General features: G+C 47.3%; 1 protein-coding gene across 6 annotated transcripts in view; it reads left to right on the top strand.

Moving 5' to 3' along the window:
• The window catches only part of ZBTB7C (zinc finger and BTB domain containing 7C), a 173,002-nt gene that overhangs the window by 76,815 nt on the left and 76,691 nt on the right, over nucleotides 1–19,496 (top strand). For 2 of the 6 annotated variants that reach the window (XM_075488793.1, XM_075488792.1), the window contains one exon: nucleotides 5,230–5,328. The exons of the other annotated variants lie outside the window; for them this stretch is intronic. The gene's annotated coding sequence lies outside the window, so the exon portion shown is untranslated. The remainder of the gene's footprint in view (nucleotides 1–5,229; nucleotides 5,329–19,496) is intronic. 6 annotated transcript variants of the gene reach the window in all.

Here is a 19,496-nt window from a genome sequence, read left to right as displayed (position 1 = left end):
GGGCAGAGTTAAGGGTGATTATGCAGCCCAGCCCTGGCATTTCTTCACTTTGGAGAGCTACACGGCATAATTTCATCATAGATTTATATACAGCTACTTGGCATGTAGTTTGATATGCAAATAAAACCATCATAAATATCAGAGAAAGATTTAAAGCTGTGCTTTCCACTGTTATGCTACAATCCTTGCTTTTCTGGTCAGTCTAATCTACTCAATTACTCCTTTCATCATCTTGTGTTTTGAAGACGTGATATCTCTTTCAAAGAACATCTGTCAGACATATTCATTAGTTAATTTTTCTGCATGGAATGAAAAAACAAGGTGGGGAACCCAGAGCCCTGAGGATCAGATGTGGTGCATGGCCAAGTAATTATTTTGGGGTAACACAGATGTGTCATGTGTGGCCCGTGCTTGGTCTATAAAGGCCTCTCTAGCTCTTGGCAAGAAACAGGTTTCCTACCAGAGATATTCAGTTTATGTTAAAGACTGAAGTGAAATTTTCTTAATGTGGGTAATAGAGCATCTGTAGTAGACACCATTGAGATGTCACTTCCAGACTGAGCTTTCTAGATCAAGGATGCTACAGGCAATGGTGCTGAAGGTTGTTTTTAATTCAGAAGATTAAGCTTAAGTAGTTTAAGAATAGGAGAGTTTAAGAATGGGAAGTATGGATAGAATCAATATTTTTATGTTCAAGGACAAATTGAAAGCGTAGACTTGTTTGCTGGTAACATCAAAGGTCGCAGCTAGCTTGGGATGCCTGGATGCTTCTCATCTGGTTTACCCTGAGAACCAAATTTATTGGGATTTTTGTGTTGTGATCTTGGGTGAACGTCTTTTACTATCACTGTGATTTTTGCATCAGATACATTTCATGCAATATCAAGAAATATGTTTTATGCAAGGGGACTGTGACCCAGTGTGTCATCAATATGCACAGCAGTTTTCTTTCAGTTCAGCTGGAGAAGAGCTTGGTGCAGTTTTGGGGCCAAATCCAGGCCTGGCAGCAGTGCAGTGCATAGGAGTGAATTGAAGCAGGGCAATGCACGTGTAGATGCAGGGCAGGAATTCCCAAAGGGTTCACGAATCCCAGAGCATGTCACTAGCAGTGGAGCATGTCTCTCCATTGGGGACCTTTGGAAATCCTGCTAAGGCAGCGTCCTCTCTGTCAAATCCCTCCTTGACACCTCCAGTTCTCTGGGGATGAGGAGTCCCCAGGCTCACTGGGTAGTCACCAGCCTGGGTGCCCTGTTTCTGATCTCATGTGGGAGAGCTGCCCCTTGATACTGGGCAACAAGGGTCTTCCTGTTGGCAATCAATACATGGCAATGTGCTATCAGGGGGGTGAGTTTTGGATTTCTTCAGGTTGCACCAAAGCTGTGTTTGACTTGCACCATCTGTCTTTACCATCTCTGCCTTTTTTCATGGTTTTTTATTTGCTTACAGGCTTCCAGTCCTCCTGATAATGTGTTGGGTGTGGGCTACTAACCTATCCCTACAGGAGCAACCCTACTTGTGTTTTCCTTTCGGAATAAGGATAAGAGAACATCCCTTATTCCTTTCCATCCTCCTCCCTGGCACCTTTTTTTCCCCATCCATTCTCCTTTAGAGCTGAACCCCACTGAAGCATGAGCTCTTCCAGGGGCAGAGGAGCCTGAAGGCTGTAAGCCAGTCTCTGAGCATCGTGTCTTTTCCCAGAGAGGTCCCTGGGGGTGGGAGGAGGCCTGGAAGTTGATAGCTGGTGTGATCCCTCAAAGGAAACGCCTTTTTATTTGTTGGTGGATGCTTTGTGTGTTGCATCCAGCTCTGGGGTCCTTGGTACAGGAAAGACATGGACCTGTTGGAGTGGGTCCAGAGGAGGGCCACAAAAATGATCAGAGGGCTGGAACACCTCTCCTATGAGGACAGGCTGAGAGAGTTGGGGTTGTTCAGCCTGGAGAAGAGAAGGCTCCAGGGAGACCTTATTGCAGCCTTTCAGTACTTAAAGGGGACCTATAAGAAAGATGGGGACAGACACTTTAGTAGGGCCTGTAGCAATAGGACAAGGGGTAATTGTTTTAAACTAAAAGAGAGTAGATTTAGACTAGATATAAGGAAGAAATGTTTTTCAATGAGGGTGATGAAACACTGGAACAGGTTGCCCAGAGAGGTGATAGATGCCCCATCCCTGGAAACATTCAAGGCCAGGTTGGACAGAGCTCTGAGCAACCTGATCTAGTTGAAGATGTCCCTGCTCATTGAAGGGGGGTTGGACTAGATGACCTTTAAAGGTCCCTTCCAACCCAAACCATTTTATGATTCTATGATTCGTGTAATTAGGCAGTGGACTACTGGTGGGTCCTAAAGGTTTCAAAAAAATGCATCATTTTCCCCCACCCCCAGCCAAATAATCACAAAACTGCCTGGAGGAGAAAGGGAAAGGATGCTCATCATCAGCTGGGGATCTGGTAAAACACTGTTTATCACAAGATTCACAGTAAAGTCATGACACTGGCAATGCTAGGCTAAGGATTTTTGTTGGGGTTCATGGTTTCTTTGCCTTGCTTGATAAAATCTGCCGAAGCGCCGGTGGTGAGCTCCCATCTATCTGTTCTCATACTTCCAGCCGCTTCTGTTTGAATTATTCATGTTTGGTAAGTGATCTGCAAACAGCTCCTGTGATCTCCCTGTGATCTGTGTGTGTGTGTCAGACACCCCTGCTTAGGTCAGGGTATTTTCTTGTTTCCTTCCTCACGGCAGGGTGTCTGTGGGCATCTCCAGATTGCTCACTGCCTCTTTCTGATTAACCCTCCATTATTTATTATTTACACGGTATGATTTGTTCGGCTGTCCCAGGCATGCAGTATTATCACTGGATAAGCGAGAAGACTCCATGCAAACATCTGTAGCTGTTGCTTGACAAATCCTATTGTAGAAATAATATCAAGGAGCTGCAGAGGCACTTGTAGGGCAAATGTCCTTATAAGTGAAGGTAGCACTCTCAGCTTCTCACCCAGCATAGGATGCATTTCACCTGCATGTGCATCTCAATAGCGCTTTACTAGGCTGTTTTATATATATATATATATATGTGTGTGTGTGTTTTATGTGTTTGCTTGTTTTCCACAAGCTCTGCTCTGTGTTTATGTAAAACTAGTGAGAAAGGCAGTTTATGGGCAGGCAATGGGCAGGTGTCCTGTTTACTTTGCAGTCCATATCATTAGCAAAACAGGCTGTACGCCCACCTCTTCCAGCACATCCACCCCAGGGAGATCTCGGATCTGCCCCTCCAGTATCATCTACTTCATCCCAGCATACTGTGATAAACCAGTCTGCATTTTGGGATGAGGACCAGGATGCTTCAGGAGCCCGTTTCCAAGTGGAGCTGGAGCTGATGCTCTGAGCAAGGCAAGGCTCAGCAGAGAGACAGGGACCCCCAGGTCTCCTTCCGCAGCTGAAGGGGGGTAGCTTTAGGTGAAAAAAAGCTCAATTTAGGGTACTTTCACCCCTTTGGGTAAAAAAAGCTCCATTTAGGGTACCTGTTTTTATACAGTACCCCTGAGGAGGACCTGTGCCTTGCCTAGGATATCCCTCACCTATGACATAACTGGAATACAATAGTGAGTTTGTTAAAATATCCTGCCTCTCTGAATTCTGGAAAGAAGATTTTCTATTAAACCTTAGGGAAATTACTGGTCTTGTTAACTAGCGTAGAAGTAACAAACCACAGCAGGGTTACTCGAGAGATTTGGGCCCTGCCTTTGTAAGTTTGCATTGTTTCTTTAAATGAGAGAAATAATTTAAGCAAACAAATGAACAAAGAATTTCTGGAAATTAAAGTACGGTACAAATGGGATGATTTGCTCATCTTCTGTTTAATAGGAGCAGTGCAGCGAACAATTGCATGGTCGACCTCAGAAATCTATCCATGGCAACTAGTCACAGGAGAGAAAAATAGACATCCTGCCACCAACTTGGTATTAAAGTTATATTTTCTGTTTTTTCCACGGTTGTGGGCCAGTCAGGGACTTTCCATGAGCAATCAGCATGGCAGAAATCCCCTTCTGCTTTGTAGCAACCACTGCCACTGAGCAATGAAAGGTCTGATGCTGGTTTTGGCTTTAGTGGGTTTTGGTCCCAGTTTCCAGTGGGATCAGGCTGGGGCAGACCCTTCCTGCCGAATGCATCCCACTGGACCAGGGCTATGGGTGGGTGATGCCCCCTTGTCCCTTCCACCCCATGGCTGAGGCTTGCTTGTGATGGGGTCTGGTAGAGGAACCTCACCTTTGGTTTCATCACCTCTACAAGGTGCTGGATGTTAAATCCCCAGCTGGGTTTAGGGTCTGTGCAAGCCCTGCATGATCCATGCAGCTCTGGGCAAGTCCTGCAAGAGCCTGGAAGGACAGAAAGACGCTGCCAGGCTGGAGTTCATCCAGAAATAAATAAACCAGAAATACTGGGCCTTCAGGCTTGATCGTCTGTTCCTCAAAAAACATTTTTGGAAGGGATCACTGTGCTTTTGTTCTTCCATTAGGCAAGTGAGGAGAGAGCATTGTTTTCCTCCCCTCATCCGTTCCCCTTATAGGGGAAGAAGAAGGAGGACTTGGTCACCCTGAGCCGAGCATCTCAGGGGACCTCCCAAAACAAAGGGCCGTATGGAGAAAAGTGCCATCATCCTGTCCCCATCATCCTCTTCCCTCCCTTCACCCTGCTCTTGGCACAGCCGTGCCTGCCCGGGGCTGGTGTGCTGCGCGTCACTGACAGCTGGCAGGGAGCATGGAGGGGTGTTCCTAGGCTTCCTCCCTGGAAACCCGGCAAACTTCTCTTATCTCCAGGTTTATCACTTCCCGTAGACTTGGCAAGGCAACCCTGGAGTTTGTCTTCTGCCAGGGTGGTGTGTTAGCTCCGGGACAGTGTACATGTCCACGTGTGATGGCTTGGATAAATCAGTACTCCTGAGGAACATAATTTTGATGTTCCTGTATGTGGACCGAAGCTCTATGGACACATCCATCCTGGTGTAGTTTCTCTCCTGTGTGCTGCAGGCATCCATCCCTGATCTGTGGAGAATGCCTGTGGGTTGGAGAGCATCTCCCTGGCCACGCTCTGCATGACCCTTGCATTAGCTCCCCATGCAGGAATACGGGGCCGGCACATGGAGCTGGGATGTTGTTTTTTTTTTTAATTATAGGTTGTATAGGTTTTTTTACAAAAGACTGGACTAAGACCAACCTATCATGTTTTGCCCAGGCTCCAAGGCTGACCCTGCTGAGAGCCCCTGAGATACTGAACTCTATGGGAGCGGAGACCACTTGACTGCACTCAGCACCTTTCAGGATCAGGCCCTAGGTAATTATTCTAATTCTCTGCCTGGATGACAGGTGAAATTTGATGTTCTGGGCTATGCAGACCATCTGAAATGACATTCCTAGTTGTCCATCACATGAATCCATGGATTATTTTTCCCCCTGAAGGTTGTCACTCTGTAGATCAGTGGCTTGACACTACAATAATAACCACTGTTCCCTCAAAAATAAAACAATATATCTCCTTTGCTTCCAGAGGAGGAATCATAGAATTATAGAATGGTTTGGGTTGGAAGGGACCTTTAAAGGTCATCTAGTCCAACCCTCCTGCAATGAGCAGGGACATCTTCAACTAGATCAGGTTGCTCAGAGCCCCGTCCAACCTGACCTTGAATGTTTCCAGGGATGGGGCATCTACAACCTGTCTGAGCAACCTGAATTGCTGGATCACCGTTCTGGCAATGGTCACCAGCTCTTCTGCTTGGGAAGTTCTCCTGAACTTAACTTGCAGAAAGCTGTAAAAACAAACAAACAAACAAAAAGGTTTTCACTCCCATCAGAAGCAATCGAAGGCTTTCGATTGCCGAAAAATATCAATATTTTTTGGCAAGGATGCTTGTTCAGGTCAGACTTTTAAGAAGGGCTCAAAACCTACAGCTGTAGGAGCCTGCTTTTTAAAATAAATCTAGCAACTATTTTCTGCAGAAAAATAAATTGTGAAAATCTTATTTACCTGAGTTCACAGCAGCTACATTCTCTCCTCCAAACCTGGTCATCTTGTTGTGCCTTTGAGAAACTTTAAATCTTTGCTCCAAGGTGGATAGATGGAAATCAAAGAGCCTAGGGCCAAGCAGTGCCCTGCTCTGCATCCTTGTGGAGATGCGGTGTCAGCCCAGTGCCTTGCTGGGGGGGCCATGGGCAGAATTTGACCCAAGATTTGTTCTTCCAGCCCAGCAAGGCCAGCTCAAACTCAGAGTGTGAGCTTGAGAAGTGAGGATCTTGGGTGAGTTTTAAGAGGAGTAAGAAGGAAGCCAGCAGGATGCTGTGGATATTACTCTGAAACACTAAGGATGAAGGATTTCCTGTAGGGTTGGCTTCCTGAGTGAGATTATATTCCTTACGAAATTCTCTATGCTAATAAAAATATTGGCCAACGGAGGGTTATAATTTTTAACCCCCTCTGTCAGATTTTTTCTCCCAATAATTCAGTTAATAAAAACCAGTTTCCCACTGATTTTGGCAGAGGTTAAAGCCCAGCTCTCAAGATCAGGGTGGCGTGAGGGCAGATGGTGTGTTGCTGGCTGCTCTCCCAGAGCATCCTCTCTCCATGTGGGAACAGAGAGCTATTCTCCATCCCTTGCAGCTCTGTACGGTGACATTTTCAGGACCCAGGCCTGAGGACTTTGACTGGGTTGTTTCCTGTTTTGACAATCTCCATTTCAAATACTCTATACACAGCATTGTGCAGGGAATTAAATAAAAAACCCACCCCGTATCCTTCTCTCTTGAATATTGTGGTGGGTGGTGGGGAGCTAAGCTCACATTTCCAATGGGGAGGGAGAAGACACAGATGGTGAAACAGGCTCAGAAAGTGAAAGAGAGGAAAATGAAGAATGAGAAAGGAGAAATATGTTCACCATCAGGGCTGCGGTGTGATATTTTTCCCCATCCACTCTGAATTTGTGGGGATGGGGTGCTTTCTCGGTGCCGAAGCTCATATGCTCTGTGTTTAAACCACTGCTGTCAAAGCTTGGAGAATAACTACAACAACAATGTCACAGGTCAAATGAATATTTTCCAATTGACCGGAGTACAATGTAAATCCTGGGGAAGGAAATAACCCACCAAACATCTACCAGCCCTGTGTCTGCATCCCCCATCCCGGTGCCGGCTGCTGGTGGCAGGTCCTACTAGGACCTGCAACTCGGTGGCAGTGCCGGGCAGGCAGGCAGCTGCCTGCCTCAGCATCCTGAAACTTTCTGCAAGCAGCATCCTCTCCCCAATAAATTTTTGTGCAAATTTAACAGTATCAGATCTGGATTTGATCTAGGTCAGCAATTAGGAGGATCAAGAGGTTGCTTCAGGTGAGCATGGTAGGAGAGAAAACATCTGCCTGCCAAGGAGCCTGGGCTGGAGGCTTATCCTAAGCACCTACAGCACATCTTCAGCCGAGGGCTGATCTTTGCTGCTATAAATTTGGAGGATTTGCATATGCAACGCTCCTGGGGAGCATCAAGGCAAGTGCGTCTCCGCCACTGCTTTGCGCCGTCCCTCACAAAGTCCCCCCGAGGGTTCAGCGTGGCCGATTGCTCTTCAATGTGTTGTAACTTGAAAATAAGGATATATAAAGGCAAAATGTTCTGGGAGCAGTGCCAAGCCAAAGGCACGGAATTATTAAGAGATCTGTATCTGGATAACTGATTTATGCTCTTCAACAACTTTTAAGAGAAAATATGGTGTTTGCAGGATCAGATTGGGATCGTCCTAAGAAATAGAATCACAGAATCACAGAATCGTATAGGTTGGAAAAGACCTTTAAGATCATCGAGTCCAACCGTAAACCTAACACTGCCAAGACCACCACTACACCATGTCCCTAAGCACCTCATCCAAACGTCCTTTAAATACCTCCAGGGATGGCGACTCAACCACTTCCCTGGGCAGCCTGTTCCAGAGCTTTCGTTTTTAAATTGTAGAGCTTTCGTTTTTAAATTGTATTGCTTTTATTACTATTATTTTAATAATAATAATATTTCCCCAGTGAAGCCATATATGAGAATATTATTTGTGTAGGAACTGGAAATGAACCTGAAATGATCAGCATATTTTTTAAAGGCACTTTACAAGTCACTCGGCATTGGAAAAGGTACAACTATCCGTCAAAGCAAGGCTTGGGGATAAAATAATTAGAAATCACACAACCATAGCAAAGGAAGATTAGTGCTAAAATTAGAAGCCATAAAGTTGTTTTTAGATTAGACTGGAATCTGGGCAGGCTGTTTTATTGTACCACGTTGTCTCGTCCCACTCGGTGAGTTGCGAGATGGGTGAATCTTTTTGATTCCCTGACAGTTTGTGTACTGACAAAGGCCGATCTCTGCTCGGCAGAGCCGCGTGGTCGGTAGAGTCACGACAATGACTCAGAGGAACAGTCTGACTAGCAATTTTATTAACTGGTGAATTCGACAGACAAACTTAATGAACTGGCAAGCTCACCAAATGAACAGAGGCGATTTGGCAATGGAGCTATTTTCCGGGCAACCCGTCACAATTTATCCCAAACTTATATATAGTGGAAGAGTAGAGGAAGAGAGAAGCGAGAAAAGGAAAGGAGAAGAGAGGAGGAAAGAGAAAAGTATCACCACCCTTGGATCCCATGATGACAGACATGGCAATCCTCCAGTGATGGGTGCACACGTGGTTCCCTGGGGGGCGTGTCTTTTATAGGCTAATCCCTGCCTCCAGGTACGCCCCCTTGAGGATTTACATGGTTCTTGTTCTAGAAAGTTCTCAATCTTCTGCGCAGGTGCTGGGGGGTGGTCGCGAGGGGTCTCTTGGGTGGTCGCAAGCCCCTTCCTCAGGTAAACTCTGTGTGACCTCTGGCCATATATGGTAAGGTCCAGCAGAACCCGGAACCGTGCATCCTCTGACATGCTCTCCACGTCCTGCTCTCGCTCTCCCCCACCCCGTGCTCGCCGACCTGCTGTAGCCATGCAAATAGCGCCTCAAGTCGCCACAATGTTTGAGACATTAACTCTTTCAGTCTCTCACATGTGTTACTTAAGAAAATGCAAGGTGAGAGGTGTGAATTGCCTGCATTTGGTTGTGTTGCAATGGAAATGCTATTGCTAATGTTAGGTGGGATGATCTATGAGATAATTTTCAGGGAAATCCTTAGGGAATGGAAGTACAATCCACCATGAAAGATGACAAGCTGCTAAAGGAGCTGGGTTCGGTGCTGGGCTCTTCTTCCCACTCCCCGTGTCCTGTAAGGTTGGTCTGCTCCTAGTTTTGTTTCAGGGTTGTAGTGGCCAAATGCCCACGTTGCATCCAGAAACCGTGGTGGGATGGCCGGGTGTGGAAGGGTCTGCACCTGCAGGCAGTGTGGGTGCGGGTCGGAGCTGCTGTGGTCCCGGGACCTGAGCTGGCTCTTTGGGGCCAGATAGCAACGTTAGATGGGGCATAGCCCATGCAACTTCATCACTTCATATATCTGCTGGAGCTCCTTATGTGTGAACAGGAATGAATCCTCTATCAGAGGAGGGCCACAAAAATGATCAGAGGACAGGCTGAGAGAGTTGGGGTTGTTCAGCCTGGAGAAGAGAAGGCTCCAAGGAGACCTTATTGCGGCCTTTCAATACTTAAAGGGGGCTTATAAGAAAGATGGGGACAGACACTTTAGTAGGGCCTGTAGCAATAGGACCCCTTTTTAAACAAAAGAGGGTAGATTTAGACTAGATGTAAGGAAGAAATGTTTTACGATGAGGGTGGTGAAACACTGGAACAGGTTACCCAGAGAGGTGGTAGATGCCCCATCCCTGGAAACATTCAAGGTCAGGTTGGATGGGGCTCTGAGCAACCTGATGCAGTTGAAGATGTCCCTGCTCATTGCAGGGGGGTTGGACTAGATGACCTTTAAAGGTCCCTTCCAACCCAAATCATTCTATGATTCTATGATCTGTCGTGGAGGCTGTATTATATCTGGAAAGTGTGTAATGCAGTGGGACCCACCTTTACTCTCAGCTGGCGTCGGCTCATAGAGGTGCATGTCTCTAGTGCTGGTCTTCAGCCCCATTACACCATTAGTTTCCAAGGGACCTCCTTTGATTAACACCTGTGCCAATTAAGCCTATTGCAGGGTGTGTTGTGTTTTGGGGATGGGGATGTACCTGATATGCCTTGGTTCATATGCCGGGGACACAGCATGGCTGGGGATTTACTTCTCCCTGTGTGGAGGTGATGGGAGCATTTCCTCACTGCGGCAGGTTGGGATGCAAGGATCTGCCACCACGCTGGGCAGCAGATGTTTTTTTGGGAAAGAAGGAGCCAAAAGTGTGTCCCATTTGGTGTGCGAGGACTCGTAGTGTGGCTTGAGTAGGATGGAGAGGGGGACAAGGACAAGTGACATGGGACAGATTCAATGTGAAAAGTGGCTGAACAAACTAAGCCCTTCAGTCTGGAGGAGAAGGAGCTGAGGAGGTATTTAAGTGGGGTATATAAGCCCTATGTGGTGTGGAGGTGGATAGGGAAGAGTTATTTGTTGTGTCTTGCAGCTAGAGAAAAACTGTGAAACGATTGGGCAGAGGCCTTAAACAGGAGGACATGCTTTTTTATAAAACATGTAATTAAACTGTGGAACTCATTGCCACAGGATGTTGTGGATGCCAAAAGTATAAATGGCTTCAAAAACCAATTAGGGAAATTTGTGGACAAAAGGTCCATCAAGGGCTGTTAGCGCAGTGCTGCAGGTACAGCCACCGGATTGGGAAGCATCTCGGCTGCTTGCTGGCCATCAGGAGCGTATACCTGGAGAAGTATTCCATGTTTGCCCCCTTTCGTACACCCCTTGGTCCACCTCAGAGCTGGGATCTTGGGCTGCAGGACCTCAGGCACCTGCTCTGGTGTTGAACCCGATTCATGCTGGTGGAGGACAAGGAAAGCTGCATCTCCTGTCCCTCTCTCCTGGGCTTCCCATGGCAAATGCACACCCATACCTGAAGATTCGACATCGCCAAAGCGGGCCAGCTGGGTATCATGGGGTGTGATATTCCCTGATATATCACCAAGCCTTCCCCTGCAAGTTAGCTTACTCCAGCATGCCCAGCCAAGGCAGGAGCACAGGCTCCAGATGGGTTAAGATTCTCCAGTGAAAATGTCCTACCACTAAATTCCTCCTAAGTCCAAGTGAGCATCCCAAGAGGGTATGGGGTAGGGAGGAACCGGCATGCTCCATGTATAAATGCCTTCGGAGAAAAAGTGCCTTGATACTAAGAAGTTTTCTGATATAGTTGGAAAGGCATAACATGAGCGAGAGGTTGGAGGACAAGGTCAGGCACATCCAGGTGTTTTCACCATGGAGGTGGCTAACTAAAGGTTTCTGTCACCCAGAGAAAGGTGAATTCTTCAGGGCTGGTGCCTTGAAATGGGGAGTGGGGGATTTCTGGGAGAGAAACCTGAACTTTGTGGGACATGCTGCCTAAATACAGATGCGACTAGGCAAAGCCCTTCACCTGGTCCCACCAGAGGTACCAAATGAAAGGATCTATAGGTTCCCTTCTGGCTGGGAAGCACCAGCCCCCCTGTGACCACCTGCAGCATATTGTCGGCATGTGCATTTCCCGGTGCCTGCAATGGGAAAGGGGAGTTGAGCAGGCTGCCTGCTCCCCCCAAAATGCTCCCTGCCACGCCTCCAGCTCAGTGAAAGCAGGAAAACTCCTCATCGACTCTTTGTAGCCCAAGAACAGAGCCTTGGAAAAGTCTGGCAGCAGGAACTTTACTAATTCCAACTAATGACTCAAAAATACTGACTGAGGGGAACAATTGGGCATCATCAAAAGGCACAGACAAAAGAAATGCACTGTATTGTAATAGCAAACAGAGCCGAATTTGGTCTGATGGAGCACCTTTCATATTCAGAGCATTTCAAAGCGCTTTGCAGAGTAATGAGCTGCATGCAGGTTGGTGGAGTGGGCTTTATGTGCCAAACAATAGCTGGCACAGCTGGTGGAGGAGGACCTGCTCCTGGTGGGAGAGGGGATGGTGGCCAGGATGCTGGGGTTATCCTGCACTTTCCTGTTTTTTCAGTGCTGTTAGATCTCTAGCTAGCATTTGGATGGGCACTGGAAGTGATAAGGCAAGACCTATTGGCCTTTCAATACTTAAAGGGGGCTTATAAGAAAGATGAGGACAGACTTTTTAGTAGGGCCTGTAGCAATAGGACAAGGGGGAATGGTTTTAAACTAAAAGAGGGTAGATTTAGACTAGATACAAGGAAGAAATGTTTTTCGATGAGGATGATGAAACACTGGAACAGGTTGCCCAGAGAGGTGGTAGATGCCCCATCCCTGGAAACATTCAAGGTCAGGTTGGATGGGGCTCTGAGCAACCTGATCTAGTTGAAGATGTCCCTGCTCATTGCAGGGGGGGTTGGACTAGATGACCTTTAAAGGACCCTTCCAACCCAAACCATTCTATGATTGTATGCTTCTATGAAGACCTGACTGTGATTCCTCTGTTGTCCTGATGCTTCTGTGTCCATAGCTGAGATGTGCTCACTGTGTGTCTGTCTAGCAGCAGTCCATCAGCACTCTGGGCTGGACATGCTGGGGAAATATGGGGTAAATGGGAGTTGGTTTGGAGGGACAGAGTGGCTTGAGGCACCCAGGACAATCTGTGAGATGGGATTATTCTTTCCTTGAAACTGTGCAGAAGTCCCTAGGATTACCTATGGATCTGCTCCTCTTGGCATCGCTTAGAGGGACAGTGAGCTTGGCCTGAAGGACTGAGAAAACCTCTCCGTGTTCTAGCCTCCAAAAGCAGCTGAGCTACTTCATCCTCCCAGGAGTGCAGCAATATCAGTGTCTGGTCCTGCCTGTGAATTTACCTGGTCCTATGAACCTGCAGGTACTTCACGTGTAGGTCTGCACTCTTGATGGGCTCAGTTTCTCTGCCCTTCTTTTATCTTTGGGGAAACAGAGGTTGAGAAACATGTCGTGACTCACATGAGAATCCCTCGGCACAGCTGGGAATAGACCTTGGCCTCCCAGGTCACTGTCTGGTCCTCTAATCTTGTGGTCTCCATGACAAGTTTCATGAAGGCCCACATATGACTTCAGCTCTTTAATTTTAGCTAAGCCAGAATAGCATTGACACAGCTGCGTGAGCAGATCTCTTAGTCCTGAAACCATTTCTGTGGAAGGGATGTTTCTTGCCCCCTTGCAAGGAAAGGAAAAGGTTAATTACATTTCTTTTTTCCTTTTTTTCAGAAAAGAGGAAATAAATGTACCTACCCCACCCTAAGGGGACTGCACAAATCTGTCAGCCCTTGGCGGGTGGGGGCAGGCAGTTGGGCTGCGTTAAGGAAGTAGCCCTTGGGAGGGAAGGGGTTAGGGGCATGGGAGGGAAGGGGCCTTGGCTGCCTGCCCACCTGCTTGGAGCTGCAGGCAGGGAGGGGGATGCTGTACCAGTCTATATTTGGAGAGCCCAGGCTGTAATGCTGTCTGCAGAGCCATGGGCACTTGTGATGAGTTAATCTTACTGGGGGTTGGAATAAAAGATCTGCAGCAAAGCCTGGTTTGGGATTAAAAAATGAACTTGGGGGTGAGGAAGGAGATCTCAGACCTTCTCCCATGTGACCTGGGTCCTTCACTACACCAGCTCTCTGCTAACCAAGATAACCAAATTCCAGCAGCCTACTTGCTTCGCTGGAGGACCACGCTGGGTTGGCGTTGGATTCGTTGCATCTCCCCCATCCCAGCAGAGAAAGGAGGATGGGAAGCAGACCGAGATGTGTTGGAAGCCTGGTCTCCTCGCTCCTCCATCTGTGTTTCCGTGCTGCCTGCGCTCCAACTGGGTCGGGTTGATGTCATGGCAAGACTTCCTCTTGCAGGCAGTGGTCTCGTGTGCTGTCATCCCGCAGTGGGGATTTCATGATGTGCAGATGGCTTTGCTGTTTCCCTTCCCATCTGCCTTGCGCTGAGGCTGGCCAGCGCTGCTTTCCAAGCAGGGCTGTCTCAAAGGGCTGGTTGAGTGGCAGTGGTAGCAGACACAGGTTCTCCATGATGATCCAACCTCATGTTGATATTTTGGTACCGCTTCTGAATTAATGCTCAAAGGAATATATAAAGACCCAACATTTTAAGTTTCTTTGGGAGATGATTACAATAAAAATAAAGGCTCGTGTGGTGGAGCCATAAGGTCAAAGCAAAGTAGAATCATAGAATCATTTAGGTTGGAAAAGACCTTTAAGATCATCGAGTCCAACCGTAAACCTAACACTACCAAGTCCACCACTAAACCATGTCCCTAAGCACCACGTCTACATGTCTTTTAAATACCTCCAGGGATGGCAACTCAACCACTTCCCTGGGCAGCCTGTTCCAATGCTTGACCACCCTTTCAGTAAAGTAAAATTTCCTAATATCCAGTCTAAACCTCCCCTGGTGCAACTTGAGGCCATTTCCTCTTGTCCTATCACTTGTTACCTGGGAGAAGAGACCGACCCCCACCTCTCTACAACCTCCTTTCAGGTAGATGTAGAGAGCAATAAGGTCTCCCCTCAGCCTCCTTTTCTCCAGGCTAAACAATCCCAGCTCCCTCAGCCGCTTCTCATAAGACTTCTGCTCCAAACCCTTCACCAGCTTCTCTGCCCTTCTCTGGACACAGCTCCAGCACCTCAATGTCTCTCTTGTAGTGAGGGGCCCAAAAGTGAACACAGTATTCGAGGTGCGGCCTCGCTAGTGCCGAGTACAGGGGCACGATCACTTCCCTAGTCCTGCTGGCCACACTATTCCTGATACAAGCCAGGATGCCATTGGCTTTCTTGGCCACCTGGGCACACTGCTGGCTCATATTCAGGCGGCTGTCAACCAACACTCCCAGGTCCTTCTCTGCCAGGCAGCTTTCCAGCCACTCTTCCCCAAGCCTGTAGCGTTACATGGGGTTGCTGTGGCCCAAGTGCAGGACCTTGCACTTAGCCTTGTTAAACCTCATACAGTTGGCCTCAGCCCATTGATCCAGCCTGTCCAGGTCCCTCTGCAGAGCCTTCCTCCCCTCAAGCAGATCAACACTCCCACCCAATGTGGTGTCATCTGCAAACTTACTGAGGGTGCACTCGATCCCTTCATCCAGATCATTGATAAAGATATTAAACAGGACTGGCCCCATCACAGAACCCTGGGGGACACCACTTGAGCTTCAAGGCATCTAAATTCAAAGCTATCATGCATTTATCACACAGAGCGTGCTGTTTGCACAAAGCCTATCCAAGTCTTTCCCATTTTGCCTTTATATCAGCTGGGGCTGATGCAAGTAACCTGTACTCATCTTTGAGCATAGTAGGAGGCAAGTCAACTCTGGAGGCTCAGGGGAGACTGCTTGGAGGAGGACCAGGACTGAAGGTGGAGGTGATGTTGGTCCTGGTGGTGTGTTTGAGGTGGATTTACATCCTCATGCTCTTAGCCAGATGGATGCTTTGCCCATGGTTCTTGTTTCAGCTGAATGGTGCGGTAGGGACAGGAGGGAAGACGTTAGGAAGGCAAGAAATGGATTTATAATCCCAAGCCAGCACCGCTTGATCTAGGAGAGCATTGGTGGAGCCTGGCTGGTGTTTTCCAGCGGAGGGGCAGACCTGCTGAGCCTGGGCATCCCTGTGGGGGCTGTGGGAAGATGCAGTGCCTGACAGTGAGGCATAGCCCTGGGGTGGAGGGGGCTCTTGCTGCCCTCTCCAGCACAGCTCTGGGGCAAGGGGCTCATCTGGATTTAGCAGAATGGGTTTCCTTGCCTCCTGTCTGGGATTCACCATCTGTTTGAGCTGATCTCTCATTCACTCAGGTGATCTATCACTTCATTCTCCCTCCCTGCATCCCACACCCCTGTCCCAGATGTATTTGTTTAAGTGGCTTTAATTAACTTACATTTTCCTGTGCGTGACAGCTCCTTGAGGTTTTGGTAACTGTTTTCAGACCTTCCACAGTTGTCACTGTCATGTAGCACTTTCCCTGCAGACTGGCCTTCAAGCCTACCATGTTTTTTCCCTGCTCTGCGGAATTATTTTAACATACTGGAAGGAAATGGTTTCCATGTGAGCCTTGTTACACACGCTCAATTGATTATTAGGTGTGATTTTCCTGAACCCTGCCAGTATCTATGAGAATTTTGAGTGAGGAAGCTGATGGTTTAGGTCAGATAGATTTATCTTCACAAGTGACAAGACAGATAACTCTGGAGTGGCATGGCTACAGGTGTTATCATTTGGGTGTCTCCTCAAGAGTGAAGGTTAATGTCTTGCCACTACTGATCCATTACAGTGTTATCTACAGGATTTATAGGTTTTCTTGTGCCTTTCCAGCAACAGCGGGTTCACTTTTCTGGAGCTCAGAGCTATGTACCTGCTCCCTGGTTGCAGCAGCCATAGCGGTCACGTCAGCAAGCCCCTGCTCTCCTGGGTTCGTTTGCTTTTAAACCCAATGTTAGGAATAATCTCTGCTTGTTATTGTATAGTTTTGCACTTCCCCAGCGGAGGAAGGTGGGATGGATGGGGGCAAGCCCAACGTTGGAGTCCTCTCCCAAGGGAAGGCATCAGGCAGATGAAGGCAAGACAAGCCCTGATCCTGCCTTCCCAAGGATCACCCTAAGAAATGTGAGCAGGAGGATGGCAGGGAGCAAAGAGGGACTCATCTTAAAGTAAAATCTCTTAAAAAAAAAAAAAAAGAAGTAATAAATCAAACAAATTAAAATAAAAAGACAACTAACATGAGTGACAATTTTACAGTATCAGATAACACTGCATCCTGAATTCCAGTGGGATAGGAAATATGAAGCAAAAATCACTCAGGTGCTTCTAGATAGCGATAAGGAAAGCAATTCCCATTTACCAGTAGAAATAAAATAAGAGGTCCTGATAAACCCTCCATGACTAGGCTGGATTAGGGCTCTAGCTGTGAAAATTCATTACGGGCATGCAAAAGAATGCATATCTCGCCGAGCTAAACTGACTACAAACACCATTTATCTGGAGAAGAGCCAATTCACTCAGAATAAATAGATTTCTTTCAAAGGGTGGGGGGGGGATCTGTCAGAAATCTGTATCCCTGCCTTGTCATTTATTATGCAAATAAGTCTCACACCTTTCTAAACCATGAAGGATGAGTTTGTGTTGGAAGAGCAATGTTAAGCTGTTCCAGTGACTCCAGGGCCAGGAGCTGCTGATTTCAGTAGGGCTTCTGGTGGTGAGAAGTGCCAGTCCTCATCAATGAGGGTAATGCAATTTGGTCGGACGTTTCCAGAGTTCCCATAAACAAACCCATTGCTTCACATGATTTTGTATTATTTATGATATTTTATTTTATTTTATTTTATTTTATTTTATTTTATTTTATTTTATTTGCCTGTTCTCTGTAGGAATGACTTTGTATCTGGGTCATGTGCAGAAGGGAGCCTGTGGCATATTCTGCTCTGTCCTTGTCTTCAGCTCTCTTCCTTTTGGTATCAGCGCCGGTTAAAGCTGCATTGCTCTGCTGGGTAGGGCTTAGTGGAACAGGACACATTTGAGCTTCAGTCCATGGTTGACTCTGAGGTGGTTGTAGGTGGCTGCAGAAGCACTTAGCATGGTGTGTAGGGACCAAAACATGATCTAACACCTTTTGTTCTAGCAATTAAGTATCTCAGGATGCTAATTTTAGAAATAGAATTGAGCTGGTAGGAGCCACAAATAGTGAAGGAAACCTTGATGTTCCCTTTGGTGGAGTGTTGAGCCAACATTAAATGAATGAAAAAAAAAAAACAAACAAACAGAAAAAGATCTCTAGAAGGTTTTTCCTGACAAGGAGGTTTTAGGTTTTGGTCCTGTATTTTGGAAAGGCTCCTGATGAATCATGTGGCCCCAATTTGGTACATGTGAACAAAGCTCCAGAGGTGGAAGCCTGACCCCACAAGCCCACCAAGCTCCCATCTCCGAGGCAGACTCCAAGCACAATTTGGGACAAGTGGGTCTCCTCTCTAAGGCAACATGAAAGTCAGGGGGATGCTCCGAGAGTAGAGGGATCCAGCTGGGACATTGTATGTGTTCATAAGCAGGTTGTAGGACACACAGAGAACCTGGGTTATAGAAAAGCACATTCAAAGGACTTTCCTAAATGCTTGATCCCAGATTTCTCAGGTACCTTCTCCATCACAGCCAGTAGAGATATTTGCACTGATTTCTGGCTCTGGTGATCTTAGTGTTGCCTTTCCCTCTGTGGCCTTAGGAGACCACATCAGTAGATGGCCTCTGGGCGGGGAAGAGGGATAGGGCCTTTGACAAGCAGGAGGGACCGACCACACAGCGTCTGCTGCAGCCGAGGGGGAAGGCAACGCACGTTGATGTTGGCCATCGCGTGAATATCACTTCTTCAGGGGCATTTTACACTTGTGTTTTGCCCTCAGCATTTCTGCAGCGCTGGGCTGACTGGGCTCTTGCAGTGCTCCAGAGTGATTCTGCTAATGGGATCTGACCTGATGGCTTTGCATGTTTTAAGTAAATTAAACACAGCTGCTAGGAAAATCCAGTAACCTGAACAGCACCATGGCTCCATTGTCTGCATTGTAATTACAGCGGCAACTGCCTGGAAGTTCTACTTTCTGGTTTATTTTTAAATAACTTCTGAGCTACCCTTTGATCAACTGCTTCATCCCCGAGTCCTGCCTGTCCTCTTCCTTGTTCTGGGTTTAACCCTTGCTTCTTCTTCAAGCATCCATCTCACTGCAATTTAGTCCATTGCAAATGCAAGTGGCTGATTGCAAAAATTACACTCTTCCCTGAATATATACTGCAATTTTGAGCTGAGGGTGAATCTGGGGAGAATTTTAAGCCAGAGCTTATGGGGTGAGTGCATACTGCAGGCATTCAGAGAGCAGTGTTTTAAGGCTGCTGGGGAAGCGCATTTTGAAATATGCAGCTTTTTCAATTGCTTCAACCAAAATCCTTTGTACCCCTTCAGAGAGATGGGCTTTCTGTCACAGTGACAACACTTCAGTCAGAAGCAAAAGGAGTTAGTTTTATGTAGGAAGCAAAACTAGGAGCCTAATTAATTTTCCCTCGTCGACCCATGAGTGGAACCCATGCCTGCAAGAACGAACGATCAACTCCCAGCATGGGCGTAGCTGCATGCTCCTTCCCTTCATTAAAAACTCACGCCATCTTCACTGCAGGATCTGCACGGGCTTAAATTTCTGGAGGAAACCCAGGCTCAGGTAAATGACTTAGGGTTTTGCATCAGAGCCTGCAAAAGGGCTCAAAACCAGCTGAATTTTAAACATGTCCCAGTGCAAGGAGGGAGGTTGGCTCAGCATCACGGGATGCTGGTCCCACCTCGAGGACACCAGAGCTACAGCTCCCCAGCTGCGCTCAAGGTCACATCGTATTTGGTTATAAAATCATAGAATCATAGAATGGTTTGGGTTGGAAGGGACCTTTAAAGGTCATCTAGTCCAACGCCTCTGCAATGAGCAGGG

This window comes from Mycteria americana, assembly GCF_035582795.1.
Source record: "Mycteria americana isolate JAX WOST 10 ecotype Jacksonville Zoo and Gardens chromosome Z unlocalized genomic scaffold, USCA_MyAme_1.0 Scaffold_18, whole genome shotgun sequence".
Lineage (NCBI taxonomy): Eukaryota > Metazoa > Chordata > Aves > Ciconiiformes > Ciconiidae > Mycteria > Mycteria americana.
The sequence above is the reverse complement of the archived record's forward strand: the minus strand, read 5'-3'. Positions and strand labels throughout refer to the sequence as shown.